The sequence below is a fragment of the Agelaius tricolor genome, unplaced genomic scaffold (genome assembly GCF_023055355.1).
Source record: "Agelaius tricolor isolate 1412-34295 unplaced genomic scaffold, bAgeTri1.0.p SCAF_1, whole genome shotgun sequence".
Lineage (NCBI taxonomy): Eukaryota > Metazoa > Chordata > Aves > Passeriformes > Icteridae > Agelaius > Agelaius tricolor.
The window spans coordinates 94,817,640-94,838,048 of NW_027269261.1; the positions used below are offsets into that span (position 1 = coordinate 94,817,640).

The following is a 20,409-nucleotide window of genomic DNA, read 5'->3' on the forward strand; positions in this document are numbered from 1 at the left end:
GTTCTCCTGGACAATCCTAAATGCATTTTTATTTCTGAGTGCCAGCACTCTTCTTTCTCCTTTGATTATCTGGTAGGGGGAGAAATTCAATAAAACAGAAACAAGCTTTTGGTGAAAGATTTGTCCTGTTAGCCTTGTTCCTTTTTAAAATGCATCCATCTTGGCTGTATAGAGAAAATGTTATTTCAACTTGCCTCCACAAAAAGTATGAGAAAAATACATCATAGATAAATTTTATAGTAAAAATTAGGAACTTATTGGCAATTGAGATAATATTTTGCTGATAAAATAAATATACCTTTTTAAAAGGTCCTCTCTCATTCCACTTTAAGATGTATTTGCTAATTTATATGCAGGACTTGCACACAGCAGAGCTTATCCATGCTTCAGATGCAGCTAAAAAATCCTGCAGGAAAGTGTTCTTTTCTTGGCAGTTTGTGCAGAACCTCAAAAATAAATAACTGAAATTAATTTGAAAATCATTATTTTGAAACTATATGCACTCAGTACTACCACCTGAAATTGTGTCTACAAAAAGGGGTGTTGAAATTGATTTAAGGTAACACATTCTTCATTCAGCAAACTTCTTAATGATTACTTTGGGTCAGATAATTGTTTTTACTCTTGGTGTTCTGCTAAGTACCCCAGATGATTTGACATTGGCCATTCCTGGCTAATTTGTGGTGCTCTGAAGAAAGAGTGGATAATGAATTCTACATTGAAATTAGATGCCTCATTTCATTCTTCCTGAAGATCCACAGGAAGCTGCACAGCAGTGATAGTGAGTTAAAGAAATTCTGAGCAGCTGGTGATAACCTCTTCCTCCGAACACGGATCCACTCTGGGCAAGCCAAGGAAAGGTAACTGCTTGCTTATTTGGATGTGTGGATGGAAGTCTTAGAGGTTATTATTAAGATTTCACTGCTTGGTATCAATGTCACTTTGTAAAGAAAGTGAGTCCAAGTCAGTAGACAGGGTACACCATGAACAAGTAAGGTCTTACACCCTCATTTACGTGCCTGGGAAAAAAGACAAGGAGTTCAAGGAAGGAAATCCAAAAGGGTATGATTAAAAATGTTTAAGGTTTCCTGAAAAAACTTCGGAATAGGTTTTTTAAACATATCCTGGGGCTTGAAGTTTGTTGAACAAAACAAAGTTCAAGAATGACTACTGTAGAAGGCTAGACATGCATGGTCTGCTGAAAGGGCTGCCAGTATTCTGCTGTGGCTTTGGGGGCTTTATACACCAGTCTCGTCAGCCTCAGTATACACATACACTTCAATTTTTTCCCTAAGTATTGTAACTCAAGAAGTTAAAAATAACAAAATATATGAAAATGTAGATGAAAATAAAAATATAATCAATGATATTATATTAACTTTCAATTAAAATTTATTTATATTTTAGTATTATACCAAGAGTACAAAGAACACTTGGAGTTGAGTTCTTAGGCCTTTAATGGCCTTTTCGACATCCCGGAGTATCTGAGACACTTTAACATAATTTACCAGATGTGAGACTTCTCTATGTGAGACTTCTGTCTTTCTGGAACAAGGAAGTTGGAAGGATGTCTTAAAATGCTGCTAAATATAATTTTGACTGGTAAATTTCACCCCTTTTGTCTGGGATTACATTTGAATGGCAGCTACAGATAAAGCTCTTCTGTGTATCTGTTCTTGTCTGGTTTCTACCATTCAAAGCTGCTAAATAGCTTTGCTGATATAGGTCAGTGAAACAGTGGAAACAGAAGTATCATATTTTCTTTTCATTTTCCAAACTGGCAGGAGGTTCTAAAATTCTGCACAGGTGTATTGTATAGTTAATATTCTTTAATGGCAGTTCTCTACATTAAATAAAGCTACTGATTGGTTCACTCTATAAGTAAAGGTAATTTTAATCCGCTGGATAGCAACCACATCTACTGCCATGTGCCAGAAGAAATGAAAAGGCTAGGAAGGATCCAGCTGGGTGTAACTTCTCAACCAAAATGCTGTTTATGTGGAGACTGTAGTCATCTTATTTTTCCAGGACAATAAAACAGGAGAAGAGAAAAGTAACATTAGTAATGAGGTATGATATGATATGGTATGATATGATACGATCATATGCTAGTTCATGAAGCATTCCATATTTTTTTAGCCTGAAGGGGAGAAGACTGAGACATATCAATGTATAGAAGTATTTGAAGGGAGGGTACCAAGAGGATGTAGCCAGGCTCTTCTCAGTGGTTCCAGAAATAAGAGTGAGAGGCTATGGGCAGAAACTGGAACATGAGGAGTTCCACCTAAACATGAGGAAGAGCTTAACTGTGTAGATGACTGAGCACTGGAACAGGTTGCTCAGACAATTGTGGAATCTCCTTCTCTGGAGACATTCAAAAGCCATCTGGACACAATTCTGAGTAAGGTGCTCTGGAGGACCCTGCTTGAGCTGGGATGTTGGGCCAGGTGAGCTCCAGTGCTCTTTCCATCCTTACCCATCCTGTGATTCAGTGGGTGATATACATTTGGCATTCAGATTACACAGTTAATTATGTTAATGTTCTTTCTTTAAAATGACATGTTGAGTATGTCCCAAGTAAAAGTATATGGAAAACAGCATATAACAGTAAATTTCCATTTTTTGAAGAACTTCAGCCTTTCAAAAGCCATTTCAATCTAATACAGGTGTTTCACTGTGGGTTGTCAACATGCTTGCATCAAATATGTGTCAACCAATTTGGTGAGAGAAACATTATTCTTCTACAATGTTTGCCACAACGAAAACATCATAAAACCATATCAAAGCTAAGAATACCTGAATTTACATAGGTTTGAGAAGCCAGAAGTAACAGAAAATAAAAATTTAATAACTAACCAGATTAATTCTGACTTAAGTGCAAGTGAAACAGTGCAAATTGACAGGCAATAAATTTTGGGACAAGATAACCTTGTTGATCTATTGAGTAACTCAAGGAAAGGAAGTGTTGAGATCCATTTTCCAACTTCCAGGTTTGACTTCTAAATACTACTAAAACTAAAATACTTTCTGGACCAAATTCCATATTCAAGTGGATAGATCACTTCTATCACAGAGGAGTCCGGGAAGAGAACAGTAAATACTGTTAAGCAGAGGCCTGGGCTTTATCGTCATAGATGGATCATAGCACAGCTTCTTACATAAAATAGAAGTTAAAAACCCAATAGAAGTTAAAAACATGTACACAGTACTATCCAAATTTGGCATTTAAAAACATATTTTTAAGAAAAACTGTTTTTCTAAAACCATTTGAAAAAAAAACACCTGACTTCTGGCAGTGCTTGTAGGACCAAGATGTATTTTGGGTAAGACATAATGAAATTAAGAGAAGTATGAGAGCATCCATAGACAAACTGAAAGCTAATTTCTGAGATGTAGCAGCCATTTGTAATAATAATTTTCTTAGTCTTCACACATCTTCAGTGTGAAGATTAATATCTTGTGTGAAGAATCAGGCCATCCCAAACACTCTCTGGGTGGTTCTTGCTAAGGAATTGATCAAACTGTACAAGATAAGATACTTGAAAATAGTCATTAGAAAGTGTTCCTTCAGCTGTTGAAATGACTGTGTTGGGCAATCTTATGCAGATAGAATATCTAGGTCATGCTGCTTATTTAGTTTAAGGTACTCAGTGATGGATCATGCCCATGGAGCAGTCTCTCAGGACCATGGTTCAGCTGGCTATTACAACTGAACAGAACAGCACCCTGGGGAGTGTCTCCTGATCTAGTTGAAGGTGCTGCTGGAAGAACCCTTGCAAGGGAGACTCTCATTGCCACCCAGACTGGAACCAGCCTGCTTGTTTATGAAATTTCTTTTTCCCACCTTGTGCCAAAATGGGAAAGCACAGTGTCTGTGCTTCTCTGCACTTCTCCAACAGCAAGTCAAAGTCAATCTAAGCCTAGATTTTGTAAAATATCAGCTAAATGTGAACAGGCTGGGTCAGCCTGAGAGAAGAGCCATTGTGTTTTAAGGTGCTTTCCCTGGGCTTATGGTATTGCTCAGACAGGAGAACCGACCTGGGAGAGTACTATGCTAACACAATTAAAGCACTTCTAACATCTGTGCTGGCTGCTTAGAGGTAGCCTGAGAGTTTTTCAATACAGTGGTTCTCTCTGAGACATTAGAAAAGTAGGGCTATATTTTCTTGCTTTGCAGGAATTTTTCCTTTCTTTTGGCACATAGATTTTTGCTGCTTTGGCTTCAAAGAAGCAGGAATAAAAGGGCAAAAGATGAGAGCAGATTTAGTCTACCTAAATTAACTTTATTCCTTTTCTTCCTTAAAAAGGAAATTATTATCTTCCTAACACCATCTCAATAACATCAAATGATTTATCTTGATAAACTCTTCTTTACATAAAAGCATAGATAGAAAGATTTATCAGTTTTGGTGAAATGAAACTCTTATATTTCAATTACTTTTATTGATGTATTTCTTCTAATTCTAGATCTTTAACTCCATGTTACTTGTGGCAGTATCTTGCCAAAGAAAGCAGGCCAAGACCTCTGTGTTTAAAGAGAGGTATCTTGGTTAATTTAGTGCAGTGACAGGCTTGGATAAAGACTATTTATTCTTTGGAGCCAATTTCTTCTGCTAAATTTAAGACTGCAGAGTGCTATGATAGGGATTGGTTATAAGGACCACTGTGAACATCTTTCTGTGATATTATCATTAATGTCAGTACTGTGTTGAATTCCCATGTGCACTTGCAATGAGTGAGAAGGGACAATCTTATTTTATACATTTTGTATATAAAAAGTTTTGAAACCCTAACCTTGGTTGGAAGTCCCCAGATGAAATTGGAATAGCATAAAAATGATTAGGGATGATAAAAGTACAACAACAATTAGGGCAAATCACTGTGCCATACCTTAGATCTTCAAGAAAGTGTTGCCTCTGTTACAGCATCATTTTCCAGTTATTTTACCTACCTTATGCTATTTATTGAATACCTTTCTTTAACAAAGAGAAGTTCCACATGATACAACTTTATTCTAAGTGATCTTCAGTTCCACTACAGTGTTTCCTCATATAAGAAAGTAATTTCTGGTCTGGATTAATAAAAGAAGAACAAAATAGCCTGCCTATTTTCTGTCTTCAGAAGATTTTCCAAAAAACAATCTTGAGTTACTCAGGTCAGAGTCCCTAACCTGACCTTTCTCACTAAATAAAGAGCATGAAACAAAAGGGAATGGCAAGAGACTCTGACCTTATGGGGTAAAAAAAGCAATCTTGCTGTCAGGTAACAAGTTTCTCTATCCAACTGGAAAGATATGATTAAAAGGAAAATAGAAATTGGGGTGAAAGATATTGAAAGGTCCCTTGAGGACCTGGTCTGTGTAGAAAAGCCTGCCAGTTGGGGATCTTTTCTTTAAAAACTTAGGCTTAGGCAATTGCTATGCAAAAGGAAAAGGCTCAGAAGTTTTCCAGTAAAAAGAAAGCACAAGCCAAAAACAGCCAATGTGTTTATGAATCAGAAACTTTACAGCAAGTTTTACTCAGAGAAGGTGGGTGATGAAGTAGCCTCATTTATCCATGGCTCTGGGGAGCTTCCAGCTCCTTGTAAGACCAGGATGCATACAGAGAGGGAGAATAGGGTGGAGCTCCCTTTAATCCCTTTAATCTTCCAGTATTATGAAGATTTTCCAGGTGTATCTAGAACCCTGATAGTGTACAGACTGGAACTGTGTTTTATTATCCTTAGGTCAATATTGTTTCAGAAACTTGCAGTGTTCTCCAACGGAGCGTCAGAGGAGGTAGAGGATGGGAGACTGACATGGTCTGGCTTCACCCCTGTCCAGGCACCCAGATGTATTAGACAGGAGAATCAGCAAAGGAGAAGCAGCCAGTGCCCATTGCCATGGGCATCAGCCCCTGCCAGCCCAGGCAGCCATCCTGGGCCTCCCATGTCACCCGTGCCCCCTGTGACACAGCCACCAGCAGCATTCTACCTGCAGTGACTCAGCCATGGCATCAAAAGGATTGGTGTCTGGAGTTAGTGCTGCATCACTGTGACATGGCTATTTTTCACTTTTCAAGAGAGAGAAAAAAATTGATGAATAATCATTATAGTAAAATCTGGGCAACTAGTAATGCTAGGGAGAAAAATTAAGTAGCTGTAGCAGAAAAGTAAAGGACAGCATCTCAGCAAAGGTAGAAAGAGAATTAAAAGAAGCAAGTCGTACCTACTGCTCACTTTTGAAGATTTATGGTGTACTTGCTGCTGGGATTTGTAGATTTGAAGACTAAATGTTGGAAGAATGATGCTTGTCAAGCTGACTGAAGGTAATATTTCACAGTTTTCAAGTTAAAGACTTGTCCAACACCAAATCTGCATCTACAAGAGGATGACACTTCTGAGGAGGTTTCATCATGCAATTTCATTTCTTTGCCAGAAATGAACAGATTTTGACAGTCTCTCATCTTTAGGCATCACTACATCCTTTAGCTGGACACTACAATGAAATATGTGAATTAGCTTCCATCTCCTTGATTCACTGCAGGACATTACATTATCTTTAATTGACAGGACAAGAGGCAATGGGTGCAAATAGGAGGTTTCATCTGAAAAAGGGGAAACCCTCTTGCTCTCTGGGAGTCACTGATCACTGGCACAAGTTGCCCAGAGAGGTTTTAGAGTCTCCGTCCTTGGAGATATTCAAAAGCCATCTGGTCATGGTGCTGGGCAACCTGCTCTAAGTGAACCTGCTTGAGAAGGGGGTTGGACCTGATGAGCTCCAGAGGTCCCTTCCAACCTCAACTGTTTAATAATTCTGTGCTCTTTGGTGCATGAAAACAATTTCTTTCCCCATATGTTTCCAATTTCTTTCCCTCCTTAATTATTTTAGTTTGACAATTGTATAAGTAAAATTGGGAGCAAGGAAAACTAATTATGTACGGAAGTGAGATGACCTTTAAGTAATCAAGTTCAACTGCAAATTATAATAAACTTCCAGTGAAATATGACACATCCTTTAACTGCTTCAACTTCTGTGTTTGCCAGCTGTATTTACTGTTGACATTCAGCAACAGGCGAGCACGGAAGTGGCTGGAAATTACAGGATCTTGTTGGTTAGAGATAGGGTACAGGAATATTTGAAACACACCCCCAGACACCCTTAAGGACACAGTATCACAGCTCACTCAGCTGGTGTGTAGAATATTTCTAGTTGGTCTCTATGCACTTTCCTGCTGTGTTTAACATTGACCTGAGAGGAGACACTGTGGGCAAGGCTATCCCAGCTTCTCCTTTCATAATTGTTTTGTGTCCTTTGCTTCTAGGATGCCTTGTCTAACCATGTCCAAACTATTGCTGGGTTTCAAGATGCTCCAGGTATTTTGGCTGCTGTTGACTGGACTGTACTTTGTACATCTTACACTGGACAAGGCCAAAATGTATTAAGAAAATTAATACTTGCATTAAGAAAATCACTTGTTGCTGTTGGCTACCATGTAATAGTTTCTCAGTAGATCCTGAGAGTTCATGAGACCAGATGAGGAAGTGTGGTGCTTCCCTTCTAATGGCTGTGATGAATTAGTGATAACACTACCTTGTCAGCCTATTGTCAGTGACAACATAAAATAATCAGATGTTTTATCTCCCAACAAGCATCATTCACCTTCATTTTCTGTTTTAGTCAGGTTTTGTTTGTTTGTTTTCTTCAGGATAGGGTAGGACAACTTGTACAAAAAAAAACCAACCAAAAATAGAAATGAGAGAGCAAGCACCATCCAGTGCATTACTGCCATTCCTTAGTTGCTTCAGATGTGTTAACTTTATCTATTGCTGGCATATGCAAACAGTCCCTGGGAATGTGGTTGCTGCTCAGGAAGCAAGGGTTTTGTAAAAATAGTCACAGTAGTAATAAAATATGGTATATGTCTTCAAAGGTACAGAGAAATTTGTTTCAGCTATCCAAAGAAACTTATGGTCCTATAGAGTTGAATGCTGCAGAGTTGTCCTGATTTGAGAGAATTTTAAAACTTGCTTATCAGTACACAAAAAAGATAATAAAGTTTCCAGAAGGGCAAGGGTGGGACAGGATATAAACAACAAAACACAACAGAAACCACAGAAACATATTGAACAAAGTGTCAGACTGTTTATTTTGGCTTTAATTGGATTCTCATTTTCCTTCCAATCTATGGATGATCTGGCTGTTGAATAGTTTGAAAGGACTGTCATGGTTATGTCACCAAAGGCTCTGACCTACTTCAGTCCTCCCTCCTTCCACTCTTCAGAAACTGGTGTTCTTTCAAAAGGAAATGGAAGAGAAATGGGCCTGTCAAGATTTAATGATGCAGAAAACAATAAGGAAAACATGTTTTAATGTGATAGTCTTTGTATTTTACACGGGAGATACAAAAAGGCAAAAGGGATTTAAAAGATCACCTTTAAGGCAGGCATCCAGTTCCAAGGTTTCAATAAACACACTGAAAAACAAGCTCTTTGATTATTTTTCTAGCTCACAGAGAAGCAGCAGTAAAATCGAGAGTACCATTATAAGATGTGAGTAAGAAGCAGCACCCAAGGAAATGAAAAAAATATTAGAATTGTTATTATCTATGCTTACAATAGAAGTATTGCATAGTAGATAAGAACACTGGAAGGATGCTTTTTTCGTATCTTGCATTATATCTTTCTGAACAAAACCCCTCTGTAGACAACAGAAGCTGCTTCTAATAACAAAAATGTTGGCTGAAATGAAAATCTTGACATACCAATCATTCTCAGTAGCAAAGCCATTTTTCATATAAAACATGCTTTGGTGTAGCCTTTAATGAAGGTCTCAAACCAACTCCTGTAGCTTTTTTTCTCAGGGATGGGAGTATTTAAAAAAATGTAATAGAAAATCTACCACAGAGACACCACAAATGTGCCCTGCCAAATCAGATTATGTATTTTTAAAGGACAAAAGGATTCACCCTTCCTTCCAACCTACTCAAACACACACTTTTTTTTGCCAAAATACATGATGGTTTTGATTAAAATTAATTGCCCACTGTGAAAACTCCTCCCACTGCACCACAATCAAGGAGAAAGTTTCCAAAATAAACAGGCTTCAGACCAAATGCTGTGAAAGGAGAAATTTTTTCTGCTATAGCTATAGCTTCTCTCTTACTCTCAAAGAACACTTATAGGCTAACATAAAATAGTTGAGTAACTCCTTATATAATCTGTTATCTCGTTCTCTGAATTAATTTGCTATTATAACTTAATGAGAAATTTAAAGTGATAATTTAGGAGTGAATTTTCTAAGGTCTTCATTTTAGCAATGCTAAAAGGGAATTTGGTGCATGTTCTTTGGAATGCCCTCAAGATACTGCTTTGAAAGAGTACAGTCTGCTTATCTGTGTTGTAGTTAAATCATAACTCATAAACCAGAAGTTGACAGCAAGTGTAAAAGGCCATATTAAGGATCATGTCTTTAGGTTAAAAAATCATCAGTGGATGAGTTCCCACAAGGGAAGGAAGGAAGGAAGGAAGGAAGGAAGGAAGGAAGGAAGGAAGGAAGGAAGGAAGGAAGGAAGGAAGGAAGGAAGGAAGGAAGGAAGGAAGGAAGGAAGGAAGGAAGGAAGGAAGGAAGGAAGGACAAATGAAAAACCTGGTTGGATTGTTTGATTTCTACATGGATAAATAGAATGCCAGATTACACCTCAGCTCCTAAAAGTTCACAAGAAAAGTTTACCTAAATATTCACCAGCCACCCTGGAACAAACAAGCTGTACAGAGTGATCTTTAGGTTCAGATTCATTTTCTGTCAGTGAGTGCTTCAGGAAACATTTGAAAACATGAAGAGAAAAGTAGAAAATAGAAGTGGAAGGCTTTTTGACTTTCCAGCCAGCTCAGTGGTTTTCAAGAGACAGAATTTAATAACATTTACCTCATATTAAAAAGTAAATCAAATTTTCTATATTTCTTGAAAAATAAAGATTTTAGCTTGTAAACTGTAGGTTTGTTGTACCATGTGTCTCTCAGAGAAAGAACACCTCTGTGTTGTCTTTCTGGACACTTCAGCATTCCTCTGGAGGGAGAGTAATCAGCAAAGACATAAAGAAAGCTGCCCTGTAGCTGGAGGCTGTGAGGAGCACCAGGAGACAGCACTGACAGGCAGTGCAGTGCACGCAAGAGTAGCTGCAGCCTCCTGTCTCCACAGATTCAGCAAGCTGCATTTGTCTCATAAAGCAGCATTTAACGTGATCTTTCTCCTGCCTGTGTTAAATAATAAAAACACCATTAAGACAAAGTAGAGGGCCTTTTAAAGACAGGGAAATTATGCCAGTTGTAATGATCATGCCTGACTGGTAGATTGGGGTATATAGGAAGGGCAACAGGAAAGGGTGGCAAAAGAAGCAGAGGTTTATGCAGTATAAATCCACACAAAAAGAACATAAAAATTCTAAGCAATTCAAAAGGGAAAATTGCTTTGTGTCACATTGCACTTACATTTTATGCTGGAAAATAAAACAGGTCTCTGAAACACAACAGTTGGCTGTAGCAGCAAGTTCTTCCTGAGCTGAGGAAAAGAGCCAGATGTCTTATAGATAGGCAAGCAGCTGCTCTCCAGACATTTGATTGCTATTTTATATCCAATATCTAGCTCAAATGTGCCACACAGCTATCATTTATTTATATCGCATGGCTTATACTTACAGGTTAAAATCTGACTTTTAAGGTATTGTTACAAATTTGTGTTCCATCCTTCTTCACCTGCCCTGTTTTACATTCCATCTGTCCTCCTAAACCAGAAAACAAAACAATTATGTTTGCCTATTTAATAAAATTTATAACTCAAGTTCTTATTCATCTTTAACATATTACTTCTTATTGGGTTTGGCTATTTTAACCTGTTTCAATATGTAAAAAAATATCTTAGTGTAGCTTTTTTCCTTCAGCAGGTTAGTTCAATCCCATACACCATATCAATTTAACCATTCTTCTAGTTTGAAAAATGTGCAGAAACACACTAGGGAAAAAAATAAAAATGTAAGATTCAAGTCCATTGCACAAATCCCTATGTTGGCCCTAGGTGGCAGGTTCATTATATGGACTTCATCTCAGAGGACCAGCCTGGCAGGTTGCAGACTTTTGGAGGTCATGAAGGTTTTGGTGGATGTTCTGCTTTTGAACACCTGCTGAAGCAATAAATAGATTTTCACAGTAATGAAAAATGTATAGATTTCCTCAAAGTCTTTCATAAAATTACTGAATGTTTCTGTTCTCCTTCTAAAAGAAAACATCAAAATCAGGAAGAAAATGGTATTAAAACATCTACTTCCTTTGAAAATTCTGGTTTATAAATGTCTTTCAGATATACTAACAGCACAATTTGACAGTACCTTAAATTTCAGGGTCACATGACACCAATTCATGATAGCGCTTGTTCTCATCTGCCCACCAATCTGTCATCTCTGATTAATTTAACATCCCAACCTCTTAAGAAGCTTCTAAATGCCTCCAGATTTAAAATTAAAATAATAAGACAAATTTAGTGGAGCAGTCTGCTAGAAAACATATTTCTCCATTTTCTTATAAAATATATCTTTTTTCCAAAATGCGTCATGTTGTCTTGAGGACTTGAAATGGAGGATTTAATGTGATTTATTAATGTTAAATCCATTTTTAAGGCCCTAATTTGTTAGAACTTAGAAGCTAAATCCATTTCTGACTTTTAAGGTTGGGGGTGGATAAGGTAATGCATTATACAGTGACTTGGTCACATAGCAGAAGTGCTGTCTCCCATTATAGCACTTTCATATTTCCCCTTTAGAGGTGGACTTGTTTAGCTGTGCCTCAACTCAACCATCTTTTTGAGAGAAAGAAAGGAAATTCAAAATTATTCCAGCCTAAGTCATAAATACCTTCAAAACTTTCCTGAAAACATTTGTTGTACATTATAGTTCACAAACAGAACATGGTGCAACCTGGTGTGGAACATTAACACTCCAGATATTAGCAATACTCTGAAAGCTGATCTCACTTCTGCTACTATGCTATAGATGGGGAATGGCAGTGGCAGCATTGTTCAAAATTTCTCATATTTTTAGGGTGTATCTATCTGGTGAAAGACTTTGCTGGAGTTTGGAGCAGCCTTCTTTCTGTTACTGGATTGTGCCCTGACATTATTTTTAATTGTCCCCCCCTCTCCCTGAAAATAACATTCAGCCATAGTGGCATTTGGGGGATTGAAATGCCTGGAAATGGACTTTGAACCAAAATCTGCTTCCAGAAACTACTTAATGGGCAGGTCTGGATAATGGATATCGTTATGGAAAGTGATGGTAAACAACTACTCAAGGACAAACCTTAAACCGAAAAAAAAAGTGTTAACTCCTTATGAAAAGTTTAAGTAGTTCTAATAGTGAATTGATACACTTTTTTTAAAAGGCCATTTGCTTATCAGCAAATCTGAATCCAGTTCTAAGGCCCTCTTTGCAATAGACACTAGTGACATTGCTACCCAGTAGGACAATTACAGGATGCTACCACTCCTAGACAGGACCAAGATACTGCATAAATATTGGAATAGCATATCTTCCCAAGAGTTGACAGATTTCAATTTAAAAAGTTCAGGAGTTACTAGATCAGAAACAAAAGGAGATAGTGCATGGGTTGCTCATGAGGATATCTGCAGTCTGAGGCATCACAGGATCTCACCAATGCCCAGCACCAAACTGCAAGGCAGGTGGGGTCAAACCAGGGCAGGCAGGGAGCCCACAGAAACTGACTTCTTCCAGAATTACCACAACAATGCAAATGGCAAGTGGCTCTTTAGAGATGCAAGTTTTACCAACTCATGCTCATCTCCTAATTTTCTATGAGCTCCTCACTCATTTTCTGAAACAAACACACAACAACCACATGAGGACTCTTGTCCAGTGCTTGGATAGATGGCTATTTTTGTCCAAGTACAGATCCACTGACTTTTTCCTATTGAATTACCTCCTGATTTGCCTCACATCTCTTCTCTAAATTGTCATGAGTGTTTTGAGTTTTAATCTGCTACGTGCATTCCCTCCTAACTAGGTATCATTTGCAAATATATAAGGCACCCGCACTTTTCCATCAGCCAAGTCATTGAAGAAAATATCAACTAATTCTGGAACAAGCACAGATTATTCCTGAAAAAACCCCACTCAATATATTGCCATAGTTTGATTTCTTTCCTTAGCAGCCTTTTCATAAAGACCATATGTTCCCAGCTTACTTACAAAAGTGTTCTAGGAGACAGTGTCCAGAGACTCACTAAAATCAAGACGTGGTATCCACTGTTTTTGTGAAGACATATGAAGCATGTCCTATGACAGATTGAGTCTATTTTGGCTTGACATGGATTTTATTGACCAGTCCTTACTCTATATATAGTATTTTCTAAATGTTCATAGCTAACATGTTATTTTTTCCACTATTTCTACAGGAAATAAAATTAACTCCATGTATTATAATTTTAACCTCACTCTTCTGTTACTTTTTAAATACCCTTTATCTTCTGGATTTTCAGAATATAATTTTGGACTGGCTGATCACAAAATAGCTCATTTGCTTGCATAACTTGAAGTGTTTTCTTCCCTCTTTTAAGTTCTTGCCCTTTTTGTCATGATACCACCTGCTTGTAACTGACCTTTGGAATGAAACACAAAAGGAGCTGAATCTATCAGCTTTCCAGGCATTGTTTGCAAATGTTCTTCACTCTGCAGAGAAGTGGGCTAAGTCTTTCTTTAGCTGCCTCTGCCTGTTGGTGCAACAACATGCTGAGAAGCATGCATCACCTATGCACCACATGGTTTCACTCTCTGCTTTTGATTTTCTCTCTTTGGTCTCACATGTTCATCCATTCATCTTTCTTTAAATTCTTTTCCTTGGTAAGTGATCTACAGCTCCTTCCCTTCCTCCGCACTGTCATAACTTGCAATTCTGCATAGTTTTCTTTTGCATAGTTTTGCATAAACTTGCATTTAACATAGTTCCTTTAAAGATCTGCCTACTTCACTCAACTCTCTCTCAGAATTGTCTCCCACAGGATCTCACTTACTAGCTCTCTGAATTCCTATAATCTGCTCTGCTGAAGCACATTGCATCTCTTCCTGTTTGTCATGAATTCTGCTGCCTCATCGTTGCTCAAGAAGTGCCCGAGTTGCTTTTAACTTTTGCTTTTTTCCTTTATGTTCTACCAAATTAGAGAATCATATTTGGAAAATGTCATCTCTCTTTGCATTTTCCAGCTTCTACATAGAAAATTTCCACTAAAACTTCTCAAAAATTAGCCAACTGCCTGAGGGCATTCCTTCCAATGTGCAGATTTTTGAAATCAATGCCGATGGGACTGAGTGCTGCAGTTTGGATAATTCTGCTTACAAAAGGCTCATCATGTGATTTCCTGGATATCTGTCCGACCATTGACTCCCATCAGTGTACCAACACTTTTTGTCCTTTAAATTGTACTCAGAAATTATGAGACAACTTTTGAGCCTCTTTATTAATAACCTCAGAGCAAGAGATGCCTATGTATACATTAACATATAAGGAAATACCTACGTCCTTTTCTCTGTCTACTTGCCCTGAACAAATTCTGCTGTTTATATTAATGTTCCTGCTAGATGAATCATCCCACCAGGTCTTTATTAGGTCTATTAAGTCATAATTTTGAAATGTATTTATACTGCTACTTCCTCTTGCTTTTTCTCAGTGCAACTGCTGTGCAGATATTCCAGGGACAGAAAAATGAACCTGGCTACAGAAAACAGACTAAGACTCCTAGAGAACAGCAGACATCTGGCTCTAAGAGACATGCAGAAGAGGAAGAATGTCTGGTGGAACTCTTTTGTATTAAACATTTGTGGAAGAAAGCAGCACTCAGGCTCCTGGACAGCCTCCACCCATAGAGTCCAAGAGGCTGGTGGAAGCCAGTCTGCTGCATCCAAAGCAGAACCTGCTACAATCAGCTCCACAGAGTCAATCCTTATGCCTACTTTTGATGCCTGTTCAAATTTTTAGTGGAGACCCAAACCCCCATATTAAATTCTTCTCCATCTGACAATGATAGAATATTTTCTGTAAAGAACAGTGAGAAACATCTTCTGAAGATCAATATTAAAAACTGGCCCCAAATACCTGAAAGTGTTGGACCATCCACTAATCTGAAAAGATCTCTGCTGCTAATTTATAATGAGTACTAGAACATCAGATAAATCTCAATTATTGAAAAAAGTATTAATATTGTACAACAAAGGTTAAAGAGACAACAACAATATTTACAGGTTAGCAGTTTGTAAGTGGTATAGGAATGATAATGGAAAAGAAGCAGGATTAGGAAATTGATAGGAAAATGATCTACACCACTGACAGATGTCTCACATACGTTTATGTATGAAAAAGACATATTAATAACCAGGCCATTCTTGTAAATGAAAAGTGAGTTATACCAGATTAATCCTAGGTTCATAGTGTGTTCACTGTGAGAAGAAGCTGACTGAACATTTTTTTTATTTACTGGCATAATCTGGTGTGATTTGGGAGTCAATCCTGTGACATCAAGAGACTGAGGAGATTCAACAGGGTAAAACCAGACCAAGACTGAAATCAAATATAGACTGAGCAAATCAGACTTGCAGATTGACACTGGGAGCATTCCTGTGTCACATGGTGATCCTTAGCACGGAGGGAAAGGGAGATTACTGGCCTGACAAACAAGTGACTCAGGGTGACTGAGGGATTTGCTGTGCCTTCAACAGCTTTTGGAGAGGAAACCATCTGTAAAGCTCAGTCTATAACACTTGAGAAAGGAATCACCTTCCATTCTGGAACGCTGGAATGTCACCAGTCCTTGTACCAAATGAAATGCATGTTACATATGTTTCCAAATAATGAGCTTGCTTGCATGTTAGGAATAACCCTATTTTGAATAATGTACATAAGAAACTGTTACTAATAACTTTCTCTTAAAAGAAAATTTGAGAACTGCTTTCATTCATAAAGAAATAAAGATGTGTATGAAGAAAAGCTTGCATTCTGCCTTCCAGTGACAGGTTTTCAAATTCTTTAATGCTTTGGAAAGCAAATAAATGTTCTTCATTCCTTGATAGTATTGATCTTAAAATGATAAATAAAAAAATCTGTAATTCTGTATTGTTGATAACAATTCAATACCTGGCAAAATGTAAATATAGCATTTTAATAATTAGCAATTTTTCATAGCTGGAAATCTGCTGCTTACAAATCTTATTGTATCTTTCCAGAATATCAATTGGAAACAATCCAAACTTAGCATGCTGGATTGAATTATTTATGTTGGAGATAAATTTGAAATAAAATATTGCTAAAACAGTCTCATTTTATTCACTAGATACTACCAATTACATTAAAAGTACAGTAAGCAGAAATAAATCAAATATTCTAGAAATAAACTCTTTCTTTCCACACTCAAGACATTTGAAGTACCTATTAGTTATAAAAGTGGTGAAGTGGTCAAGTCAAATTTCAGAATGGGCTGTAGCTGCTCAGTCCAATTTATAAGTTAAAATGCATCAACTGCTTTGCACTCTCTTACATGTGCTGGACAGCTGGTGAACAGGCCAAACATTCCAAACATATCAAACATACCAAAAAAGTATGTGCTGCTAAAATATCTCCCAGGAATTTGCCCCCTGCTTGTGGAGGTGGCCTCACTCTCACTCTTTGGAAACATAGTGTTTTATCCTAGAGGACCTGACCACAGCCTTTATGTTTTTTGTGATATATATATATATATATATAGGATAAGTATTTTTTAATTTAGGTGTTTTCAGTAATCTCTTCACAGTCACACAGTTCATACAGAGAGAAGGATACAAATCAACACTAAAAACATGACCACTTCCTGAAACCACACTTGTCAGGTTTTTATATGCAAATAAAACCAACGTTTTGCTGGCAGCTCTATGACAAAAATAAAAGTATGTAGGGTTTTGCACAACCCAACAGATGCTATGCCAATTTGAGTAGTGTTGTCCTTCTCAATAGCTCAAGTGCAGCACTACAAAAAAGCCTCCTCGATAAACAACCCATAGCACATTCTCACGAAGAGGTGAATATACTGAGATATTTATTTCTACCCATCAACCACATTTGAGATTGATCCAGATAACAGAACAGACTCATTTTGGAAGCTATATGAAATTCATTGATGATCATGGTTTTTAGTAGATCTATATTAGAACCACTAAGGTATTCAGCACTAGAAGACATCTGAACTTTTCTTAAAAGGCAGGAATTGGGTGAAAGCAATAGAATTAATCTCTGGGGCAGTGCAAAGAAGTCTGAATTACCACCTTTCAGACACAACTTTTCTCTGGGTAGCCAAACACAGCAGTCTGGATTTCATTCTGGCATAAGGCACAAGCACCCACTTCACCATCATGACAAATTCAACTGTAACAGAAGTTCATGCCACTTTCAGATTTAATTTTTTCCAGCAAAGTTTTAAACATATAAAATTGTAGGTAAACACACAAAATTTTTAAGTGTTCTGATCTTTTTTTTTTTTTTAATAAAAGGCACTAGAGATTTATTTCTTATTCTGTAACCACAGAGTGTTTTGCTTTTCCCAAAATGTCTGCCTTTGAACTCTGCCCCTGTAACAACTTAGTAATGCAGTTCAGTAGGATATGAAAAACTGTAAATACAAACTAATGTTGGCTACTGTAAAAATAAGTTGTTTAACATTTCTTAGATTTGCTCTTAAGTATTCCATGCAGAATTTTAATAATCTGTTCCAAAGTCTGATCAAGTTCTTTAGGAACATCACATGAGCAAACCATCACCTCTAACTCACTTCCACTGAACTACATAAATATTTGTTGGAGAATAGATTTCAAGATTCCATTTATAGAAAGATATTTCCACAGACTAATCATTTACATTAATAGACAGTAATATTATAATAAGGATGTAAAATGAAAATTGAAAAGACAACCTTTGAAGGAAAAAACACATTTGAAATTGGCCACAGCCTTGGACAAACCTTTTTTTACCCTTAAGCTGTCATGATCATTTGATGCCTGTAAAATACAGTAGGATTTGAAAAATGATCCAGTACATCACTATTCTGTTGATAGATTGCTTGTGGGTTGGTGATTCACATATATTTGTTTATCACCTTGCTTTTAGAAGGTATTTGCCAATTATACACCATATATCTCAGCAGATATACAGTTGCAGCCAAGAAAGAAAATGCAGCAGTCATCTCTCACTTTAAATGTCATTAACACTTCACAAAATCAATCTTTCCCATTAAAAAGGAAAATGTATCCTTGGACACTTGGGTCTTAGTTATTTTTCTAAGGTCTCTTGAACAACATCTAAGATTTGAACCCTGGTTTGTTTTTGTTTTCAAATCTTAAACCTATGCCTACCCTATGAACCTCAGTGAGGAAATGGCTTATTCAACCCAAACCTAACCACATCTACTCCTTCAGATGCCCTCTTTGCTGTCTGTAATTCTACAGTTTCTGGGCATCTGCTCCACTGTAGTCCTTGGTTAAGTCTGTACCAATAAACCATTGGGTTTATTGAGGAAATGGCATATTCAAACAAAACCTAAACACATCTACTCCTTCAGATGCCCTCTTTGCTGTCTGTAATTCTACAGTTTCTGGGCATCTGCTCCACTGTAGTCCTTGGTTAAGTCTGTACCAATAAACCATTGGGGCCAGGGGATCTGTCAGTGTGTTGCCATGTAGTTGCTCACATCATTAGTTTCTGATCATGCTCTATGGCTTTGCCCTAGGCCAAGTGGCATTTCTCCTACGTGGTGTCTTAGGCTTACAATGAGCAGGTGACCACATCCTAAAGGTGGTATGGATATTGCCTCTTTGTTTTGGGATGTAAGAGAACTCACTCCTGTGGATATGCTGCCCCTGGACAGAGACCAGCCCTTGGCCTGCTTTATTTACTACTGGAGACATTGCCACATTTTCAAGTAGTTCTTACACTTCTACAAAGCTCTCAAAGTTTATCCCTACCAGGATTTAGTGGAAGGGTATGTAAAGTGTGTTCCATTCTTGGTACAGCACATCTCTCTCTCTGTTACATGTTTATTAAGAGCTCTTAGCTCTGCAGTGTCTGCTGCAGTGCAGCTCCAAACCAGCCTGTCTCTGGGAAGATTGGTTAAGAAGGACTAGCAAATTAATAACATAACACTTTAACAGTGTTAAGTCCTTTATTTTAACTCCTAATTTGTGTTTTCTTAGGCTTTCCCTAGGCTACAAATAGGCAATAGGCAATTTCCCTAGGCTACAAATCTCTTCTAAAAATGTAACCCGACAAGCCTAGCACTATTTTTAAATGGACTACCCTTTAGGACCTGGCTACCTAGCTTAACGTGTTTCCTGAAGTGCTGATTACATTAAGATGTACGTATTTAAAGCATTCTCCATAGTTCAAAGCCATAATGTGTGAAATGGATTAAAATCCAGTGCACCAACTGGTTAATGCTTCTAAATGCTATAAACAACTAGGTGTTTAGATAGGGTGCTGGTTCATGCTGCCTCATTGTTCTTGAGAATGTACCAGATTTTCAGAAATTATTTGATAAGATATTCTAGTCCTGATGAGCCCTTGCACAGTTAAGAGACCTATTTCACTACTATCTTTGTTATAAAAAGTAATTTTAAAATAAGCAGGGGAAAAAAAAGCCTAATGTACTACTGGAGTACTCATAAAAATCTCCAGCCTTTAAATCTCCAGTTTAAGCAGGAAAAACTAACAAACTCCAACCTACTCAGGGTGAAAAAATGTGCCAAACTACTGAGCCCAGAAGAGGATGTAATTTACATAAAACAGAGGCGTAGAGATAATTTTCCAAGTTATAACCCGGACTGTCAAACTCCTGTAATATACAGACCAGGGAGTCATGATTTGAGAAAGTGATTTTAAGACACTGTAGTTACACTTCATTTCTAATATGATTCTATTTCTTTGTTCATTTCCTGCATGACATTTACCACACATGAAGTCGTCGTGGGATGTATAGTTATAATTATGTATCTACTGGTGAATTACATGCAGTTAGTCTCACAGAACTGTTTACCCAAAAGAAGTGACTGTTTTATAAAGAATGATTTTAAGTACTATTCACAAAATTGTTATTTTTAAGGGACAGTAATCTGATAACTCTTTCCTGGCTCCTTGAATAAGTACTTTTAAGAAGTGTTGCATCTTGCTCATGCCAAGTGTGGTACTGAAAACTCCTGTCATCTTCAGTTTCTGCGTGAAATACCAGCCTGTACTTTGTAAATAATTCTCAGGCAGATGAAGAAATAGATAAAATTGAATGCCAGAGACATTCATTATTTGATTAACAGTAAATGTACTTTGTGAAATGTATTGAGGCCTATTATCCATACATGAGAT

The 20,409-nt window shown here is 37.4% G+C and overlaps 1 long non-coding RNA gene across 1 annotated transcript; it reads left to right on the top strand.

The window, feature by feature from the left end:
* Nucleotides 1–876: 876 nt before the first annotated feature.
* LOC139598270 (uncharacterized) lies at nucleotides 877–16,344 on the top strand. Its single transcript, XR_011681845.1, has 2 exons — nucleotides 877–2,447; nucleotides 14,708–16,344. It is a non-coding gene; the product is annotated as an uncharacterized lncRNA (long non-coding RNA).
* The last annotated feature ends 4,065 nt before the right edge of the window (nucleotides 16,345–20,409 follow it).